Source organism: Cetorhinus maximus, chromosome 26 (genome assembly GCF_964194155.1).
Source record: "Cetorhinus maximus chromosome 26, sCetMax3.hap1.1, whole genome shotgun sequence".
Lineage (NCBI taxonomy): Eukaryota > Metazoa > Chordata > Chondrichthyes > Lamniformes > Cetorhinidae > Cetorhinus > Cetorhinus maximus.
The window spans coordinates 26,490,602-26,513,164 of record NC_135904.1 but is presented as its reverse complement, the minus strand read 5'-3'; the positions used below and the strand labels follow the sequence as shown (position 1 = coordinate 26,513,164).

Below are 22,563 nucleotides of genomic sequence, written 5' to 3'. Positions count from 1 at the left end.
GACTTGTGGCAGACACTCAAGAGTGATGTGAAGCTTTTATTTTAGGATGGTGCAGAGCACAAGGTCAATCTGGGCCTGACCCAAATTCAACAGCCATGATAGAAACTTCTAGAAAAGTAAGTTTCTTGTGGAAAGGAGATTGTTGTGAGTGTGGTTTCTTTTTTTAATCGTGGAAAATCCTTTGTCAGCTTGGAACAAATGCTTATGTGTCAGTTCTCCCAAATGATGTCATCAGCTCCGCGTGTTAGTCATAAATGAATGTCACTTTTGAGATGTTTGCTGGCACTTGGTTACTGACTGCAGTTCAGACTAAATCACTGTGAACTCTGATTGACCTGTGCCCTCTTATTAGTTGTTCAAAGTTTTGTTGCAAAAAAAAAACTGTGATGGTTAATTCCATGTAATTTCAAAAGAAGTTAAGGACTATTCTGAGTTTGCAGGGTGAAATAGATAAATTTACCTATGTCCCCATTCCCCCTCCCCCACAGCCCAAATTCACTACAAGAGATTGAATTAAAGTGTTGGTTAAATGGAAAACAAATAATTTCCAGCAACGAACAGTATATCTAGGTAAATATTTTATCTTTAATTAGTTTCTGCAGTAAAGAATTGTATTCCTCTTTTTTAAAAAAAACGATTACATATATCCCACAGTTCCTGAAATGGTCATCTGTCCTGTAACTATTTGTTAAACAAAACAGCATATCCTCCAACACTTCATAAGGACATCTCTTAGAACCTACAATAAATCTTTGGGTGCTTCAAATTTTTGCCAATTGAGGTTTACTGGAGCAGAATAAGAGGAATACTGGAATAATCGGTACTTCGCTGTGGTGGGTGATGCTGAGAAGGGGAATCATAGGTGCTTGAATTCCAGGCGATCAAGTGTAGCCTCTTCTGCAACAGTGCTCTTCAGTGATCTAGAGTATGGGGTTGTAGGTACACATCCATTCTCTGGTGGGTTTTGTGGTCGGTATTCATCCATTGTGTCTGGTTAAGAGTGATACTCAATATAGGTCTGTATCCCTGGTGCTCACTGTAGCGTTGTGCTTTTTGAAGTCTGGGGCTGGAAAACACAAATTATCTTTCATCTCTTCCTTTGTTCATTACTTCATAGATTTTAACCAGCAATTTAAAACTTTGCAGAACCTGCAAGAAATAAATCTTCATGCGCTTACCCTTACAGGGAACAACAAGAGGATGAGACATTGGTTAGAATTGAGCCCCAACTAACAGGATAAAAGTCTCGTCTTTTGTGACAGCTGTAAAGAGTCTTGAATAAAATTAGTTTGAATCGTTTCGACCCAATGCTTAGTGGACACACATCCATAGCATAGCCACACATAATGTGACATTATGGTTAATTTTGCAAAAGATAACCGTTAAAAACAGGGTGGTGTGTGGAGCTAAGCAATGCTGCACTTACGTAGTAAAGGGTACGGTTCTGAAGATGGGGTTAAAGCGCAGTGCAGTGGGAGTTTTTGCCTTGCATCTAAAGCAGTAGGGCCTGCTCAGGATGCGCTTGATGCTGACACTAAGTGCAAAAGGTGGAAAATCCTCCATTCTCCAACATTGCAATCTTTCATTTTGATGTGATTAATTTAGCTGCTGGTAAGGGAGCTGTGTGTTTTTTTTAAATAAAAAGTCACACTCGGCCTCTAAGCTTTTCCAACCGAGCAGGCTTGATGAAGATTTAGGCAAGATAACGGGAGATTCATTTTCAGCAATGCCTGGTAAACTTGCAGGACTGGTGACCTATTCTCCCAGGTAGATAATAAATAAGTTGTTGGCATAAGTAATTGTTTGTACACCTATTATAAATCATTAGCGTTTTCAGCAGCATCAAATTCGCAGGCCTAAAAGGTTAAGAGATTTTACTTCGCTCTTTTTAACTAAGATTTATGTATCTAAACAGAGGGACTGTCCATCTGTACACAATAGATATATTAAATTTAACAACTGCGTGTCATTTCTAATGGCCTCTTTTTTTAAACTGCAGAATATTAATCTGGCCAATTTTTGCAGCTCCTAACATTTACAAAAGCTTCTGCTCTACAATATTAGAATATTAATTTCTTTGGAAAATTTAAAATAGTGTACTCTGTAACAGCAAAAGGGATGTTGCTGTATTAATAACAGTATTCATTAGCAAGTGCCAATGCTTTTAATTGTTGTATTTTTCATCCTTTTGGCTTTCCTGACAAGCCATTTCTAATAGTATTGAACAAGGGATATACTTGTTTTTTAAGAACTTTGAGTCTATAGAAAACCCACACGTCACTGACTGCTATTTGCATTTCCAATCCAATCGCCATCCCACAGTAAAGACTGAGGTCCTCAGCTCCCTGAGGGTAGACAGAGTGCTTTCTTTCTGGGCAGGCAAAACTGTCACTGAAGCAGGCACCAATAGCATATGCAGGAGATCTCAGAGAACACTGGGGTCCGATTTAACCTGAGGAGCAGATTTATTCAGCTTTATAAAAGTTCTAGCCTAACAAAGCTCACTTTGGACAGAGATGGGGGTGAAAGTGGATTTGGTTAGGACCACAAAACAAGAAGAGCTGCTTTAGCTTCGCTTTTTGCCGCACATCCGACATTAACTTCTACTGAATTAAGTGGAACTGAATAGGAAACAGAGTGTATAACATGTGATTGATGCTTTACCACCCATCTTGCATACCTACCTATGTCCAATTTTGCTCCCACAGTCCCTCCATTTTTAGATTTCTGTTTCAATTTGTTACACTGTCAAGTGACATAAAATAAATATTCACCTTGGTTTCATTTAGAAGTCAAACTTGACTCTGCCAAGCCAAAGATCTACTCCAGAAGAACAATAAACCTGAATTTTTACTTTCAATAAGACTTGTTTGACCTAATTGTACAGGGTAGCAGGATTGCAGTTCAAGTTCAGCTGATTTCCTGCTTAATAGTATGTATGTACAAAAACCAGCAGTGACTCCAGCTGCAGACATGATTGTGCAAGGAGAAACTAGAGTTTATTTCTTAAAAGTGCTGGTTACATGTCTCCAAATTTCATTTTTGCCAGTCTTTTAGATTTCAGGTGGCACAGGTAAAGGGTTGGTTCTTCATATAAGGGCTTTGAATTTAAAAGCAAGGAAATCATATTGAATTTGTACAAGACTTTGGTTAGACCATCTTCAGAATGCTGCTTGCAGATCTGGACACACCATCACATAGAGCCAGGAAAAGAAGAACGAAGACCCACTTGCAAAACTCAGGAATTCAAGGTGAAGGGTGGAAGAAAATCTTGAGAAATTGTTATATTTTTCCTTGAAACAGAGAAAATTAAGGTGGACATGGCAGAGGTTTTCAAATGACGAAAGGTTTTGGGAGGTTTAAATAGTGAAACATTGCTTTCACTGGCTGATGCATCAATCATTGATTGGAGATCATCACTATAAGAATGAAAGGAAAGGCTGAAGAAATGTTACCAGAGAGTTCCTGGATATGGAATGATTTACTACAAGTGGCTATTGAGACAGAGACTACAATATCATTTGAAAGAAAATTGGATAACAATGCGGAAAGAAGGAACACAAAACAATTTAGTGAGTAGGAAACGTCTACTAAAGGGCTGGAAACAATACAAACATGAATGGCTAGGTGGGCTGCCCGGGTGAGATAAATGTCATGATTTCTATCATACTAATAACACGAGCAATCAAAAGTTTATAATTATCATTTGAATAATTACAAATGATTTACCAATAAAGCCAATGACTCATCAAACAACTCAACTTATGGCAGTGCTTCAACCTAAATACCATTCCATGATTCCTTTTACCCCTTTGGACTTAGGTGCAAGTTTTACTATTCTTTGGCTATACAAACCATTTTGCTTGTCCTTCTATTTCAGTTCTCACCACAGGGTGAAATTCCATTTCAATAATAATTGCAATATTTGTAGCTCCTTACTTATTGCGCTTACTCAATGGGCGGAATCGTCCCAGATTTTCACTGAGTGCGGTAACAGGCGGGAAAAAGAAGGTTTTACGCACTGGCCGCAATGGCCGGTTTTCACACAGCATCGTCCCAATCCCATCTCATTAATCATGCATTCCCGGGAAACACACTGTTTCGCTGGTGGACAGCCTCCGATTCACACCCCACGCCATCACCTCGCTGCTTCCTCACACTGGGCGCCATATTTAAAGTGTAGCCACCATATACCACTCGGTGCTTCCAGCGCAGGACTGCAGCACAGAAGACATGGCCCCAAAAGGCAAGAAGACTGCAGCCCCCGATTCAGTGACACATTCCTGGGACATCTTCTGGACAATGTTGGAGCCTGCCGCAATGTCCTCTACCCCTGCTCTGGCCACAGGAGGCCCATCAGTGTCACCATTCTGGATTGGGAGATGGTGGCAGTAGTGGTTAGTGCCAATGCTGCACAGAAGAGGTTCACATCCAGTACAGAAATGATCTCATCCATGCTGCCAGGGTAAGGCAACATCTCATCACTCTAAACTCGCACATTCAAGCCCATCACACATTCACTGGCATCTCATTCACTGCCAGCTCAAGGGACATCACCACTCACTCTGTCACACATGCCCTCACATCTTCATCTGGTCTCATCTCCTCTAGAGACTGCAAGTTCAGCCCTCACCATCTTGAGTCCACTTGCACAGATCAACATGTGTGCCCACACATGCCCTCGGATACCCCCCTTCCCTGGAGGCATCCTAGCCCTGCAGCCTCTTCCCTTGCCTGAGGTCACTTGTACCCCTTCCCCAAGCAAGTCATAGCCCTGCAACTATTGAAAAGCCACCCCCACCTTATGGCTGGTCTGGTAGGTAGAGACGTGCCCGTGAGTTCCCCCAAAAGTGATGTGGTGCTGCCTGTGAAGCCTGGCGCTGATGACCGTGATTGCTGCCCAAAGCAAGATAGGCAAACAAATCTCAAAGTCCCAAGCGAAGTGCAGCTCAGCAGGTGCACATCGCTTATGATCAGTTGTGAAACACATCGGCATTCAATCACACCGATGTGCCCGGTTGATCCAGTGAGGGGGGGGTGATTCCGGCGAGTGAGACTTACAATGATATGCAGATGTATTATAATGAAGTCCCCGATGTGTGGTGGCGGGAAACACGGTCCCCCCATAGAAGGGTGGAGCAGACAATTGCAAGCTGGTTTCACGATGGCGTGAAACCAAATCTTTGGCCTTCCCGCCATATTGTCCGCTCACGCCCAACATGATGCCCGATGCCAGCGGGCATGGAAAATTCCACCCAATGTTCTATGTACATACCAATTTACTAAATATTAAATAACATATCAGGTAAAGATGATCAGGTTATGTCAAGGGCTGAACTGTGCAAGTCATTGTGGGTTAGAGTGAGATGAATCAGGCCAACCTTACAAACGTTGGTCTAAAATTGAATAATCTGCAAGTGGAGAGCTCCAGAGAACACACTGTACAGGAGGAAAACACTGCACTCTGACACGGTGCAAAACTACAGTCCAGCAATTGGTTAAAAAAAACAATTCTTAAAAGTATGAAGTTAAAAACTCACCCTTTTTTCTTTATTCTTGTATGGGCTGTGGATGTCACTGGCAAGGTGAGCATTTGTTGCCTATCCCTGATTGCCCTTTCTGCAAATATAAAAACAAGTTATAATGACACAAGGGTAAAATCTGCTGTCAAATCCACAAGGAAAGGAATCACAGAATGACAGAATGGAACAATGAAGTGGCATTGCATATTTTGTTTATTTTTTAATCAGGAAATGGCCTACAGTGATTAAAATAATTTGCATTTATCACATTGTTCTATGTGGGACCTTGCTATGGTCAAATTGGTTGGTGTGTTTCCTACATTAAAACAATGACTACACTTAAAAAAGTAATTCTTTGGCTGTTCAGTGCTTTGGGATATCCTGAAGCTGTGAAAGGCACTGTAGAAATGTAAATCTTTCTTTCTTTAAGGGACTGGATTTAATATTAGTGAGCATAATTATTTTACAAGACTCCTCATCAAAGGAAACCATGCAGTGCAATTCTGCTGCAATTTCACTATTGATGTGATGTCATTTGAGACTACATCGTCATGAAAGTGACAGCATAACTAGAGAGTCAGTTCCTGGCCTAATAGGACAAAGCTGTGGGAGACCCCCTTGGTGAGATCACCTCACACCATTTGGGCTTGGCACTTATGTGAAAACACCTCCAGTGTGGGAAGGATATTACTGGATTTGGAAGAAGTGCTGCGAGGATTTACCAGACTCATGCTGGGGTTATAAGGGTTAAATGATGAGGGCAGGATGTATAGACTAGGCTTGTACTCCTTGAGTATAGAGTGTTAAAGAGTGATCTAATTGAAGTGGTTAAGGTGATCAGAAGAGTTGGTAGGATAGATGGGGAGAAACTATTTCCTCAAATAAGTCTACAACAAGGGAGCATAATCTTAAATTAGAGCTAGACTGTTCAGGGGTGACGTCTGGAAGCATTTCTTCAAAGAATAGTGGGAACCTGGGGCAGGATCTTCCCCCCGTTTGGGCGGTGTTGTGCGGGAGCGGGTGCGAGCGGGTGGGTTCCCAATCGGTGCCCCCAGTTGGGGGCGTGTTGCCATTTTACGTGGTTGGGCCAATTAAGGCCCGCCCAGCGTGACGTCCACCAGGAAACGCTATGCGCTCCCTGTGGGGGCCAGTGGAGGGGGTGGATTCCCTGAGCCGGGAGTGCGCTCTTTCACACATGTGCGGGAAAGAGCACACAGATCTCCCTGAGGCAAAGTGCTACCTCAGGGAGATCGGCACAGGTTTGAAAGATTGAATAAAGATGAGAAAAGAATTACTGACATGTCCCCTCATGTCACATGAGCTGGGACATATCAATTTCTTTTATTTAGACATTTCAGACAAATTTTAATAGCCTCATGAAACCTCATCCCGCCTTATCCAACCTTATGGTTGGACGGGCAGGTCCATTGATTACCTCAATTACTTTATTAATGGCCTTAAGTGGCCATCCGCAGGCAACTCGGCTGCGCGGCCACCAACCTGAAAATGTAAATGACGTGGGGTGATTTCGAGATGCCTGCCCTACGTCACCCTGCATCATTTTACGTGGGCGCTCGCCGACCGGAAGATGCAGCCCCTGGAAACCTTTGCCCACAAAGCTGCTGAATCTAGGACGGTTGAAAAGTTAAAGACTGAGCTTGATAATTTTTTGTTCAGCAAGGGTATTAAGGGATATGGATTCAAGGCAGACAAATAGAGTTAAGACAGGTCAGCCACAATCTCATTGAATGTCGGGACGGGCTCTATGGAATGAATGGCCGGTTCCTATGTTCCTATGTAGTGCGAAGCCAGGTTTAAACATGTGTCTAGGCAGTCCTCCCTAAACATACTTGCAGAGTTTCCTTGATGTTATGAAAGTGCAAATGCTCCTAGCCACATTCTCCTAACATAAAAACATTTATAATGTAAACACACATGGACAGAGTTTTCTCATGTTGAGTGAGATCCACAGCCCACAATATAATACCAGTCTTGCCTGCTGCATGTAAGAGAGTACAGACTGGTAGCGTAATCTAACAGCAGAAATAGATAGCTGCTGCAGATAATGTGACTTGCTTTATGTATTATGTACTTACAGCATGCTATTGCCAGAGGACACAGAAGATTAATTCACTGGTTAATTTTCTCTTTACCACTGAGACATTTTGCCTTGCACATCAAAGGGATTGCTTGTGTGAGTTATCCCGTTCTTAGTCTTTCTTCTTTGTGCAGAGCGTTTCTTAACTGCCATTGTTATGCTGGTGCATGCATCAGTTGTTATCAACTATTTGTTGAGTTTGTTGCCTTGCCAAGGGACTGTTGTCTTCCATAGTTGGAGTTACATCTGTTTCGAAATGCTAAATACAGAAGGCTGGATTTTTCATCCATTAAGGATGTACTGCCAAGAATCCAGATTCTTGCCATATTTCCCAGTTCTGACTGAAAGCCCACTAATATTTTAGTTCCTGCCTTGTGGCTTTCTGTTGCTCTTTATGCCAGAAATATGAATATTTCCAGCAAAAAAAGCCAGTGCAAAGCAGAATTTGTTTTCCTGAGCGACTTGTTATGATCTGGAATACTGTGGTTTAAAGGGTGCCGGAAGTAGGTCCAATGGTATGTTCAGAAGGGAATTAGATTTCTACTTAAAATGGCAATGGGAAAGAGTAGGAAGCGGGTCTAATTGGATAGCTCTCTCAGAAAGCTGACACAGGCATAGTGGACAGAATGACTACCTTCTGTGCTGCATGATTCCGTGAAAAATGATGGAAGGAGACCTAACCGATTGGGTCAGTTAAATCCAGGTGAAAAAAAAAACTCTTGCCACAGACCTGCTACACTGTGAACACGTGACAAGGATGACCAGATAGAGAAAATGAATTTAACATTTCTACCCAGCAATTTATCAAAAATTATGACTGGATCGTAAAACAACAACCACCTGTACTTACATGTGCCTTTAATGTAGAAAAATGGACTACGGCACTTCAAAGAGGGTTATCAAACAAAACTTGACACTGATCTACATAAGGAGATATTAGGACAGATGACCAAAAACTTGGTTGAAGAGTAGATTTAAAGGAGTGTCTTAAAGCGGAAGGAGAGGAAGAGGCTCAGGGAGGAATGCCCGCCATGGTGGGGTGCTTAAAATTGGAGATGCTCAAGAGGTCAGAATTGGAGGAGTCCAGATATCTTGAAGGGTTGTAGGGCTGGAGGAAATTACAGGGATGGGGAGAGGCAAGGACGTGGAGGGATTTAAAAACAAGAATGAGAATTTTACAGTCGAGGCATTGTTTAACCGGGAGCCGGTGTAGGTCAGCAGGCATGAGGGTGATGCATAAGTAGGACGGCTGCTTCTTCCAGTCGGTGAGTGGGTGGGGGGTGGGGGGGGGGGTGCAGGGCCCGCTCGCCGAAGCGTCAAATGACGCAGGGTGATGTCAGGCGGGCGTCCCAACATCACCCCCGCGTCATTTAGATTTTCAGTTCGGCGAGCGTGCAGCCGACTCGGCTGTGTACCCGCCAAACTGGCAATGGCCACTTAAGGCCTTTAAAAAAGTAATTAAGCCAATTAATGGACCTGCCCGTCCAACCATAAGGTTGGTGGGCAGGCCGGGAGCCCAGGCGGCCTTCAGAAAAAACATGAAACCTCATCCACGGGCGGGATGAGGTTTCATGAGGGATTTAAAATGTTTTTAAAATGTTGAAATAAAAGAAATTGACATGTCTCAGCTCGTGTGACAGGGGACATGTCAGGAATTTTTTTTGTACCCTTCCAAAAATTTTCACAACTTCCAGCGATCTCCCTGAGGCGGCACTTTGACCGTAAAATGGCGGTCGGGGGGGCGCCGATCGGGAACCCGCCCCCTCCCACACATCTCCCCCCAATGGGGGGAAAATGTTGCCCTTGGGGTGAGTTAGTACACAAGCAGTGAACTTTTGGATTACCTCACGTTTGCCTCGAGACCACAGAACACGGGAGGTCATAGTCAATTCTAGAGACAACAAAGGCATGGATCAGGGTTTCAGCAGAAGAGACAGGAGCAGAGTCGGGTGCCATTATTACTGTTTAATGCCCATTTTGAACCCTGCAGTTATTGCCAACGCCACGCAGAGAAGCGGAAGTTGCTCTTACTCAGTAGATCACTTCAGGAAAAAATAGGCATACAAGCTTACAAACCACACAAAATAAATCCAGCCCAGGATTTGCAGTTGCAGTAGGAGAAGCTTCATAAGATTTCGAGACATGCCAGCTTGTCCAGTGCAGTGTCATTGTGTGATGACTCTCAAAACATGTTGTAGCTGAACTGGTACTTATTAAAGTTCATATCACCAACACCACTAATCACGGAAATACTGTAGCTGGTACAGCAAAGGAGCCAAGGAGGTGTGAAATTTTGACGTACAGGTCTAGATGAGAGTAAATTATTCAGTGACTACATTTTAACATTCAACAAAAATAAGCCCTATTTCTATTATGATGTCAACAAAATTGCAGCATGTCAACAGTGATTAAATGCACTTAAACTAATGCTTTTAACCCTTTTTTTGTCGCCAAGGAGACTTTCGTCACCAAAATAGCATTCACTTCAATGAGTGTTTTTTTTCCAGCAAGGGGAAGGGTTAATAGGACTTGGTATGAATAAAAATTGAGTGAAACAATAGGACCAATTTAATGGCAAATATATCACACTGCGATCAATTTTTTAAAATAATACTTTACAATGTGATATTGAGCTTGAAATTGGGCACCATTGAGGAATATTTCACTTCAGGATAACAGTGGGGCACTCACCTTTCATGTAGTTTCAGTTCATTGTTTCTTAATCTTCTCATCAGAAGATTAATCAAGAAATTAAGAGAGAACAATAAATTGCTATTAATGGTTAAAAGCTTATGGAGATAACTTTCACTTATCCGCATATATGTATTTAAATGGGGCACAAAAGCATTGAGCAACTGGGGCTGATTTACCTCTCAGCATAAAGAATCAATTTATGAGCTGGCTGATGGAGCTCAACAGATTAATACTAATTAGACCTGCTAGTGATCTGATTCTACTTTGGAGCACACTTGGTGACCAGTATCAGAGCAAATGAGACACCTTCAACAGCCATCACTGGCTCTATTGCATTATAAGGCCCATATGTTTGAAGTGACTGAGAAGCATCAAAGTGAGCACAAGGCTTCAGCTTAAATAATTTATGGAACTGTAGTTTGATTTTTTTTTTCTCTTTTACGTTTGTTTAGTGATGTTTAGGGGTACTGATAGATTTAGCTCATTGAAGGATATTATTTCGCTTTGATGTCCAGTTTTGCAGTACCTTGCTGTCAGTAGCAATCTGTGCCATCCCCTTGATGTTTAACTGTCTGACATTAGTACCAGTAAATTTGCAGCAGTAGCCTGAAAGAGGAAACCTATTGATGGATAGTACAGATCTTTAAGGCAGTACTAGGAACATGGGAATGCCACTCTTTTTCTTCTTTCTGCATTACATCCAGCCGCCAATTTGGCTTCAAGACAAACTTGGCCAAAGTGTAATGCTCTTGATCTCACTTTCCAAAATGGAGAGTTTTGTCCAATGCTTTGTCTGGCAGTGAGAATGAAAGCATCAACATTACTATATAGTATATACTCCTTGGCATGTGTACTGACAGAACAGATTTTAACTTTAGTGACTTCCATGACCTCAAGGCTTTTCAAAATAATTTATAGCTAAGTAATTTTGGAGAATAGCCCCTGTTGTAATATGGTTAAATACAGCAGCCAATGTGCACACAACCAAGTTCCATATATGGCAATGAGATCTGAAGGGGTGTGTTGAGGTTCTGTAGTGGGGCTAATAACATTTATGATACCAGCCTTAATGCCACAACCCCCCCGAACCCACCTTGCTCTGGACTTACTAATATCATTAGTTTTCCTCAGGGCCAATACTTCCTGTGGGTCTGAGATAAAAAGTTGTGGATGGAGCTGCTCATTGTAGTGGTGTGATCAAATGTATACAGGTAGTGGTTATCAAAATTAATTTTAACCATTCCCTGGTGGTGTGCTTCTAAACCATATAAAACAGGAAGTTTCAGCTTTCATAGCCGATGCGTAATAAGCTAATCTTTGTCAAGGAAGCAGTGGAGAACACAGACGAGCAGACACAGACACAAAGGCCCCAATAGCAGCCTTCTGTGCCTTATATTTTCTGTATTTAAGAACAGCAATTGACCTTAATGACCCTAGGCAAGGGAGGGGAACATCAGTCTGGGTTCCTGATGACTATACACTGAATTCTACTGCAAGTGCACCTTTGTGAATATTTGCTGAGGATACAAGCTCATTTGTGATGCCCCGCACCTCCGACAATCTCCATTTGTGCCGATATTCAAGTTTGGGTGTGAAGAATGGTTGTTTACAGAAGGTACAAGGCACTTCCAAAACCTGTGCCACCACCACCTTCAGGAGCAGAAGGGATTTTGTGAAGAAAAATTAAGCCGGACAAAAAAGTGTGACCTTATTTGTCATTCAACTGCAAAAACACATCACACACAATGGAAGCAATGGAGCCAAAAGCCATGAGGATTGGGAGGCTGGTCGAGAATGGCCCACTCCATTCCAAAGCTCACAGTCTACAATATTGCATCATTGTGAGAGAAAAAAATTGCCCATTTCAAGATTAAAGCTGCAACAGGAACAAAAGAATCTCTAGCACTTGAGCCAGTTAGCTATGTCAGCATAAGAAATAGAAATTCTGTTACAACAGCCCATCAACATTTTTTTATCAGTCCCAAAGTGTGTATAGAATGCCAGCAGCAAAGCCTGTACACCTATGAGTCTGTCTTACCTAGAAAACTTGTTTGCTGATAATGCCGCTGTCTACAATCCTGTTCCCTGAGTACAGAAGTTCAGAGACAGAATTAACTATCTCCTGCTGAAGCTGGGCTGTTGGAGCATGCATTAGGCCATAGGAAGTCTCTGGACGTGCCCTTGTCACCCAGCATAAATTCTCAAGGCCTTTTTCGCACTCTCAGCAACTACCCAAGTCAATTCCGTGAGAAATCTGTCCTCATTAGCGCTGCCCCTGGCTGCACCCTGTTGTCATGCCTCCTAATATACAAAAACAAAAACTAACCGTGATGGCAGCTTTGCGGAAGAGATATAGTGGCCCTGGGGATTGCAGCAGCATGGAAATTGTAATGCTGACCTTCTGAAGAACAACATGACATTTCAGCATATAAATAAAGAAGCAATCCAGGCAAGCAATAAAGAGAAGCAAGGACAGCTTTGGTTATGAAGGCAGTTAGAGTGGAGAGGAACAGGAGAAGTGAAGTTGTGAGAAATTTGTATCAGTTAAAGATGGCATGTGCTGATGCACTTCTGTTCATGATATTGTCATGTTGTAACAGGGTATATTTTGTATCTGACTTCACTCTGAAACCTTTATTTCACTATAATCACAATATTGCCATTCATTACCAATATCATTTAGCGCAACTTCAACTCCACAGTATGTTCCACATTGTATAACAAATATTAGTAATGAATGGGTTAATGTGTTCTTATAAAATTGCCTATTATTATAATAAACCCAGGAATTCATTTATTTTAAATGCCTTCATTAAAATAGCAGATGCAGGAAATGGCTTGCAAATGTGTGATGCATTTGTTAATACAACATCGGTATTTATTGAGCAATTTTTTTTATTCCATTTCTGAAAGAGAAAATATCACAGGTGTCCTTCATCAGTCAAATAAACCAGAGCCCGAAATTCATCAGGGTGGGATCCTGCCAGTGACATTGTGGCTTCTGGTGCCCCCCTAGCCCCGACCCTGCCATTGCTTGCGGGTTTATTGGCAGGACATTTAATTGTCATGTGACAGGCATGCATAACAAGCCCAAATCTCTGCATCTGCCTGCCTCATGCAGTCACACTGCTTGCTTGCCAGTGTGGGGCTGGGGAAGGGGGGGGCACGGGTGGGGGTAGCAGGGGGGTTGCCTAACCCCAGCTATATCTCCTTTGACTACTTTGATAAGGGTTGCAATCTAATCAGACGATGGATTGAGGGCCTGGTTCACCTCTCTAAACTGGACTTTGACAATGGGACACAATCTGGATAATAGTCCAGTTATGGGCAGGTGGAGGCATAATGGTATTGTCACTGGACTGGTAACGCAGTGACCCAGAGTAATGCTCTGGGGACCCGGGTTTGAGTCCCACCATTGCAGATGGTGGAATTTCTAATTCAAAAATACATGGAATTAAAAGTCTACAGATGACCATGAAACTCATTTGGTTCACTAATGCCCTTTAATGAAAGAAATCTGCTGTCCTTACCTGGCCTGGCCTACAGATCCACAGCAATGTGGTTGACTATTAAAAAATGACCTCTGAGCAAGCATTTAGGGATGGGCAATAATACATAGGCTTCCACTCAGTTGGTGTTCAGGCCTCCAATACAACAGTTCTTGACTGAGCCAGTGCAGGGAATTCTTCCAGCACCCAATTACTACAACGCAGACAGAGGGTCTGCCCTTTATAAGGCAGGAATCTTAATGGCGTGGAGCCACCATCCAAATCGCACAGAACCTACAATATAGAAACAAGCTGATCAATCCTGTAATCATTCTGTGCATTTATCCTCCTATGACTAGTAGTTCTAGTCTAATCCCCCTTTCCTTCAACCACCTATTTAATATAATCAAAAGGCAATATAAGCCCAGGTTTTCATTCCCGGGTCAGGTGTGCAGAGACAGGGGAATTCCCGGCTCTGCAAACCTGATCTTTAACAATGGCCGCCATTGTTAAAGTTCTGGTTATTTTACCGTTGGAGGGGGGGGGTGGAGAGGGGGTGGGGGGAGGGTGGGGGTGGTGGTGGTGGTGGGTACGTAGGTGGGGGTGGGCTTGATAGGAAGTCAGGCCCGCTGTCCTTGGACTGAGTCGGAGGCTGCCGGATGCAGAGGCGGGTTGGATGGAAGGTACTTTTTGAATTAAATTACAAAGAGATTGAAACAAAAAACAGCCCTCACAACTCATCCCCCTCATCCCCCACACACTCCACATGCCCTATCCAAGCCAATATCTGCCACCTCAAACCCCCACCCACCCCTCCCCATGGCCCACATGCCACCTATTCCAACCCCTTTACCCACCCCCTGGCCCTTCATGCCTCCTATGTCCCCACATCCCCAAGGCTTTTGATAGCCCCTTTGCCAACTTAGTGCCAAACCCTGCTAACCCATGCCTCCCACCCACCGCCCTTTTCCCTTACCCCCCCCATGCCATCTCACCTAGTATCCTTTAGCAGCTCTTTGACAGCTTTGACAGCTTTAACCGTTCTTTGACAGCTTAACAGCTCTTTGACATTTTTGACAGCTTTGACAGTTGTTTGACAGCTTTGACAGTTCCAATGAGTTTATGCATGTTTTATGCATAATCAGGTTTACTTTTAACAATCCCAAAGGGTGCCTTACTTCTCCCAAACGTGTCCCTGGACCATATCCAAAGGGGTACCCAAGGCTATCCAATTGAATCCATCAAGTTCAGACCAGCTCTGGTCTAATTGGCACACTCCAGGTTTCACATGCCTGGCCTACCAAAACCTCACTTCAGTTTATGCAGCTGATGATTTAAATGGCTACCTGCCTCCCATCAACTGTGGAAGCGCGAACTCTAGCCTGACTCCAATCTGCCACCCCCCCCCACCCCAACCCCCCCAACGAAAAAGAGGAAGTGCCGTTTTCATTGGGCATGACTTAGGATTTCCGGCTCATCCAGCATTTTCTCCATGACAGAGAGGCTCTCTATCGTGGCAAAAATCTGGGCCATGGTCTTTGCTTCAGTTGCTAAGTCCAATAGTATGTTTCACAGCCTCACTAACTTCTGCTTAAAAATGTTTCTTGCTTTGTGTTCTGAAGTCCTTTGCTTTAATCTTATATCTACGTCCTTCATTCTTGACCTCCAACCCACATAAAACAGTCTATTTTTATCCAACCTGTCACATCCCTTCATAATTTTAAACACTGGTATTAAATCACCCCATATTCTGTGCTTTTTCTAGTGGAACAACCCAAGTTTTTCATATTTGTATTTCTTCATGCTAGACAACAACTTAATAAGCCTGTAGTTTATCCGTCCTATTGCCTCAATATCCTTCCTCTAGTGTGAAGCCCAGAACTGCACACAATATCGGTTGTGTTCTCATTAAAATTTCATATAGATTCACCATTACATCTCGACTTTTATATACCAAAGCCCTTGCCACAAAATCTAACATTTTTAGAGCCTTAGGCAGTTGAGATGCTGCTTTAAGTGTCTTGCACTCTCAAACTCTAAATCCCTCTGTTCTTCCACATTACCCACCCTTCTCCTGTTCAAAGTATTATTGCTGCTTTTACTTTTTTGAAATGCACCATTTCAAACTTACTGACTCTGGATTTCAGTTGCCACATTTTTGAAATCTTATCCATATTCCATTTTAGCTTTTCTTGCCTTTGGAATTATTTACTGTACCTCATATTTTAGTATTATCTGCAAATTTGGATATACCCCCTTTAATCCATTCATTGGCGTACCTCATGAACAGATGAAGTCCCAGAGCAGGCCCCATGGGATACCACTACCCATTTCCAACCACCCTGAGAAAGTGCCCCTTACCTTCTACTCCAGTTTCTATCATCCCCAAATTTCATAGCCTTAATCTTTTTCCAATAGTCCTCCATATGGCACCTTATCAAAGGCTTTCTGAAAATCCACATTTACCACATCCACTATAATTCACCCAACATACCTGTCACCTCCTCAGAGAAATCTGTAAAGTTTGTCAAGCAAGGTACAATGGCATAAGGCTTGCAGAAGTTCAGTCCCAGGCACTCAATATATTCATCTATTTCTGGGATATATTTAACAAAACCATATGTATTAGGACTTTTGCTCAGTTATGCAGCATGGAGAAGTACATGGTTGCATCCAGGGATGTATAAGAAATTATTGACATAGTTTTAGCAAAGTTACTGATTAATGGAGGAATATATAGGGATTTTATGTGTGTGCTCCATTTTAGAACTTGACTTTGGAGGGAAGCTTTATTTCCGTCTATCTTATTTTGGTGGAATTATGGAACTTCTTTAAGGGACAAGGACAACTGTGAGTTATTTATGTTTTATAGGTGTTAAGGTGTGGCAAGGTAGCCATGCTGATGAGATAGCCATGGTTGTAGGTAGCCATTGCTGTTGATCTGATGGGCACGTACATTTTACAAACTAGATGCAAACTTAACAAAACCTCTCAAAAAACACAAATATTCTCAAATAAAATTGTGGTGCAATGTTAATAAGCAACATCGTAAACATGAAAAATTATTAAATAAAACTTATTTCAATTTTGCATTCTTGCTCCTGTACATTTTGTTTTAGTAAATCACAGCAGTTATGCAGGCATGAACAAACAATTATTATCCATTATTTAGGTTGCAAGTAATGACTAATATTCATATTGTCTAAAAATAAATGTAGCCAAGGTAAAATAGAGGTCTGACACACACCTAATTAGTAAACTTCTCCAAGACCTGGTAGAGAAAAATAATTGTTTATACAGGAATAATGTTCCAGTACAGCTACAACACAGGCATCTACCCGACAATGTGGAAAATTGCCCAGGTAGCCTGTCCACAAAAACACAGGACAAATTCAATCCGGCCAATTATCACCCCATCAGTCTATTCTCAATCATCAACAAAATGATGGCAGGTGTTGTTGACGGTGTTAACAAATGGCACCTATTCATTACAGCCTTGATCCAATTTAGGAAATGGAGCTGAATTCCAGAGATGAGATGAAAATGACCACCCTAAACATCAAGGCAGGATTTGACCGAGCGTCGCATCAAGGAGCCCTAGCAAAACTGAAGTCAATGGGAATCTGAGGAAACTCTCCACTGGCTGGAGTCATACCTAGCACAAAGGAAGATGGTTGTGATTGTTGGACACCAATCTACTCAGCCCCAGGATATCGCTGCAGGAGTTCCATAGTGTAATGTCCTAGACCCAACCAGCTTCAGCTGTTTCCTAATGTCCTTTTCTCCAAAATTAAGCCAGAAATGGGGATATTGAATGATAATAACTAAGTATTTAGTACCATTCACAATTCCTCAGATACTGAAATAGTCCATGTCCGTATGCAGCACAGTCAAGCTTGGGCTGATACGAACATACAAATTAGGAGCAGTTCTAGTCTCTCCCTCAAGGGGAAACATCCTTTCAGCCCCTCAAGCCTGCTCTGCCATTCAGTAAGATCATGGCTGATTTGATTGTGGCCTCAACTCCACATTCCACCTACCCCTGATAACCTTTGACTCTCTTGTTAGTCAGCGATCTATCTACCTCTGCCTTAAAAATGTTCATTGACCTTGCTTCCACTGCTCTCTGGGGAAGAGAGTTCCAAAGAGTCACGACCCTCTGAGAGAAAATATTTCTTCTCATCTCCATCTTAAATGGGAGACCCCTTATTTTTAAACTGTGTCCCCTAGTTTTAGTCTCTCCCTCAAGGGGAAACATACTTTCAGTATCCACTCTGTTAAGTCCCTCAGGATCTTATATGTTTTATTAAGATCACCTCTCAATCTTTTAAACTCCAATAGATACAGGCCCAGCCTGTCCAACCTTTCCTCATAAGAAAATCCCCCCACCCCAGGCATCAATGGAGTGAACTTTCTCTGAACTGCTTCCAACGCATGAATATCCTTTCTTAAATAAGGAGACAAAAACTGTACACAGTACTCTAGATGTGGCCTCACCAATGCCCTGTATAACCGTAGCAAAACATCCCTGTTTTTATATTCCATTCACCTTGCAATAAATGACAAGATTCCATTTACCTTCCTAATCACTTGCTGTGCCTGCATGCAAACTTTTCCTGATTCATGTACCAAGACACCCAGATCCCTCTGTACCTCAGAGTTCTGCAATCTCTCCCCATGTAAATAAAATGTTGCTTTTCTATTCTTTCTGCCAAAGTGGACAAGTTCACATTTTCCTAGATTATACTCCATCTGCCAAATCTTTGCACACTCACTTAACATATCTATGCCCTTTTTGCAGACTCATTATGTCCTCTTCACAATTTACTTTCCTATCTATCTTTGTATCATCAGCAATTGGCAAGTAACATTTGCACCATGCAAATGCCAATCCTTCTTCAACAAGAGAGAATCTAACCATCTTCCCTTGACATTTAAAGGCATTTCCATCGCTAAATCCACAACTATCAACATCCTGGGGATTGCCATTGACCAGAAACTTAAATAGACCAGCCATATAAATACTGTGGCTACAAGAGCTGGTCAGAGTTTGGGAATTCTGTGGCAAATAACTCATCTCCTAACTCCCCAAAGACTGTCCACCCTTTACAAGACACAAGTCAGGAGTGTGATGGAATACTCTCCACTTGCCTAGATGAGTGCAGCTCCAGCAACACTCAAGAAGCTTGACACCATCCTAGACAAGGCAGCTGCTTTGATAGGCACCCTATCTACCACCTTAAGCATTCGCTCCATCCACCATCGTTGTACAGTGGCAGCAATATGTATAATCTGCAGTAACTTACCAAAGCTCCCTCGGCAGCACCTTCTAAACTTGTGACATCCACCACTTAAAAGGACAGGGGCAGCAGATGCCTGGGACACTACCACCTGCAAGTTCACCTCCAAGTCATACACCATTCTTGCTCTGGAACTATATTGCCCTTCTTCTAATGTCTTGGGTCAAAATCCTGGAACTCCTTTCCCAACAGCACTGTGGGTGTCCCTACACCACATGGGCTGCAGCGATTCAAGAAGGCGGCTCACCACCACCTTCTCAAGGCAAAATATGGATGGACAATAAATGCTGGCCCAGCCAGTGATGGCCACAGCCCAAAGACAAATTTTTTAAAAGTTAAGAAATCTGGACTGTCGAAATCACGTTGAATTGTTATTTTAAGAGTTGTGGCCTTGACACATGAAAAGAAATGTATAGTTTGAAAATTAGCATTCGCAATATTAGCAGATGAAGGGTTAATAATGTTGCACAACATTCTTTTTGTCAGAATTTTGGGCTGAAGTAGTAACAAATTTTAAATTAGCGGGTGAACACCTGTTGTTAGGATAACAAGAAATGTTACGTGAACGTGCTAATCTTTTGTCCACTCATACTGGCAGCAGTAATTTCTCAACAAATATCTAGGTAAACGATCTCCAAAATATATCATCACAGTAACCTTTGTTATCTGTTGTTTTTCCTCTCAAATAATTCAGTACTAAATTGTGTGGAGAATGAAGGAGCAATTTAAAATAAGCATTTCACCTCATGCAGCACTTGAAGATATATTGCCCTGGAAAGCATTTACATTTTAGAAAAGCTCCCCACAAAAGCAGGTTTAGTCACTGAGCCATTCAAAATTTAAGATGTAATGTAAAAACAGGAGCCGCCTGATTCTAATCAGCCTTGTGGTAATAACCTATACAAATTTTATTAATTATAGGCGCCTATATGTTTTATAGTCCATTTAGTAATAAGGCAATTAAAAACAATGCTATTCCCTACTGTTGTCTCATACCAGAAGTGATCAAAGAGCTGGAGAAGGAGAGAGGAATGTCTCTCATCATGGGATGGGTCTTTTGCCTTGGGCTACACTGCCTCATTAAAGACAGAAAGATGCTGTTGATCGCCAATTAACCTGATTTGTTGGAACTCTGATAGAGACCTCAGATGAAGCCAATTTTCTTTCCTAAATGAATGACAACAGTTATTGACAAAAATGCAGGGCTCACTTAAAAGGAAGATAAAGGAATCGGTGAATTATATGTATGTTTAGGAGAATTCAGAACGAAAGTAAAAACAGTCTTTGATAAAGGAATATGTGCACTGCAGGGTTTAATTAGTGTGGATAGGTATGATGCAGTTCTGAAGCATCAGGGAAGGATAGTATGATTTTTAAAAACAGTAATGAACATTTTTGTTTATATTTCATAGTTGCTATTATTAAAGTTTCAGTGCAAGTTTTCAAAGATCTTTTATAGAGTTGTTCACTGATCACTTTCCTGTAAAATTTTACTAGCCGGCAACATTTTCCTTTTAGTCATTTTGTAGTGACAAAGCGATTATTGAAGAGTAGACACTGGAGATTTACTTCATAATTGAGAAGCTACACCATAATTATCATGATACCCTGAAACACGTGGAGACTAGAGGATATTTAGTTGCGATTTCATTTTTACAGCTTTCTCTTGACTGTTTATTCCTTTATGTATTATAGTGAGAAAACAAAATAGCCCAATGATGAAATGGTTACAACCAAACAGATAAAGCTGCTGAGTTGAAACGTCAATATATGTACCATGCTTTCATTTGCTGTGCAGTCTTGTTCCTTGATTGCAGTAAAATTCACCAACTTAGATTCAGGGGGTAGGACTTGTAACTAAATGGGCACCTTCTGACCAATGGCTCATACCTGGCGTAATTTGGTCTGTAGAATCTGGACAAGGCAGCGTAATTGTCTCACCTTGAACCTGCAGACAACCATAAAGAAAATGATCAGCACTGTAATCTTTGTTATCTGTTGCTTTTCTTGTCATGTAATTCAGTAAGAAAGTATTCAGAGAACGAAGGGGCAGTTTAAAGTAAACATTTCATTTTACGCAACACTTAAAGGTGCATTTCCTTGGAAAGTATTTATGTTTTAGAAATGCTTCCCAAACAACAAAATCCTGCATTGAAAGAAAATGTAAACATCCCACAGCAAGGCCAAGCATTGAAAAGATGAAAGGTGCTTTTTGTAATCAATGTTCATTTTTAAAAGCCTTATAATGTCGCTACAGCTTCAAAATAAATTGTCCAAAACAAATTCTGTGGCAACCACAGTGTGTGTGTGGAGGAGGCTCGAGGTGGTGGGTGGGAGAACGTGAGACAAATTGTTGGTTTCCATGACTTTCTTTGGCAGTTGGAGTGGATAATTCTTTCCAACTGAAGGATGAAATGAGCCAGTCTGGCCTGAGGAGCAATCATGAAAATAGGTGGAGACAGTGAAAATCAGGCTTGAAGAGCCAGGTTATAACAGGTAGCATCAACAAAACCAGTCTGGAAATGTCAACAAGATTGGCCCGATGAAATGATAAACAAGTAGATATAATCAATCAGAGAGAGGAGAGATGTGATGGATTCACAGCAATTGGCCAAAGCAAATGGCAGTAGGTGAACGATGAAGAAATTGAAGAGATTAGTGATATTGGTCCAGATGAGTGAAAAATAAACAGATTTAATCAATGGAAATTGCTCCATGGGAGAAAGGTCGAAATATAGGGGAGCAGGGAGACTGATCTAAGGGATGGAAAATGAGCTCAATCATCACGATCACCCAGATGGATGACCAAAAACTGGGTGGAATCAGTAACACTGGGTGGTATTTTCCACCCCCCACCCACCGCCAGGGTTGTCTGGTCCCGCCAAAAGTCAATGAACTTTTGACCGGGCCCATGAATCTGAATCTCCTGCGGCGGGTCCCACCATGACGGGGCCGGAAAATCCTGGCCACTGACTTATCTAAGCGATGAAGGGTTAGGTGTCATCAGACCCAGTGAAGAGATATGGAACCAAGTGGAATCAGTGAGGCTGCCTGGGGAAACAAGGTGGAAGTAAGACAGAGCAGAAGAATTACAAGAATTAGGAGCAGCAGTGGACCGTTTGCCCCCACCCCCCAGGCCTGCTCCACCCATTCAATAAGATTATGGTTGATCTGATTGTGGCCTCAATTCCACTTTTCTGTCTGTCCCCGAAACCCTTGGCTCCCCCGTCAATCAAAAAATCTATCGAACTCAGCCTCGAATATATTCAGGGACTGACTCCACTGTTCTCTGGGGAAAAGAATTCCACAGACTTCGCCTCACCCCAGTCTTTAAAGAAAGGCCCCTAATTTCTAAAATGTTGTCCCCTAGTTCTAGACGGACACACAAGGCGAAACATCCTCTCAGCATCCACCCTGTCAAGCCACCTCAGGATGTTATATGTTTCCAGGAATCAGCCAAG

General features: G+C 42.1%; 1 long non-coding RNA gene across 1 annotated transcript; it reads right to left on the bottom strand.

The window, feature by feature from the left end:
* Positions 1-629: 629 nt before the first annotated feature.
* Positions 630-21,046, bottom strand: LOC144668397 (uncharacterized). Its single transcript, XR_013573489.1, has 3 exons — positions 20,879-21,046; positions 5,541-5,619; positions 630-1,066 (listed from the first exon to the last, which is right to left on the bottom strand). It is a non-coding gene; the product is annotated as an uncharacterized LOC144668397 (long non-coding RNA).
* Between the last annotated feature and the right edge of the window lie 1,517 nt (positions 21,047-22,563).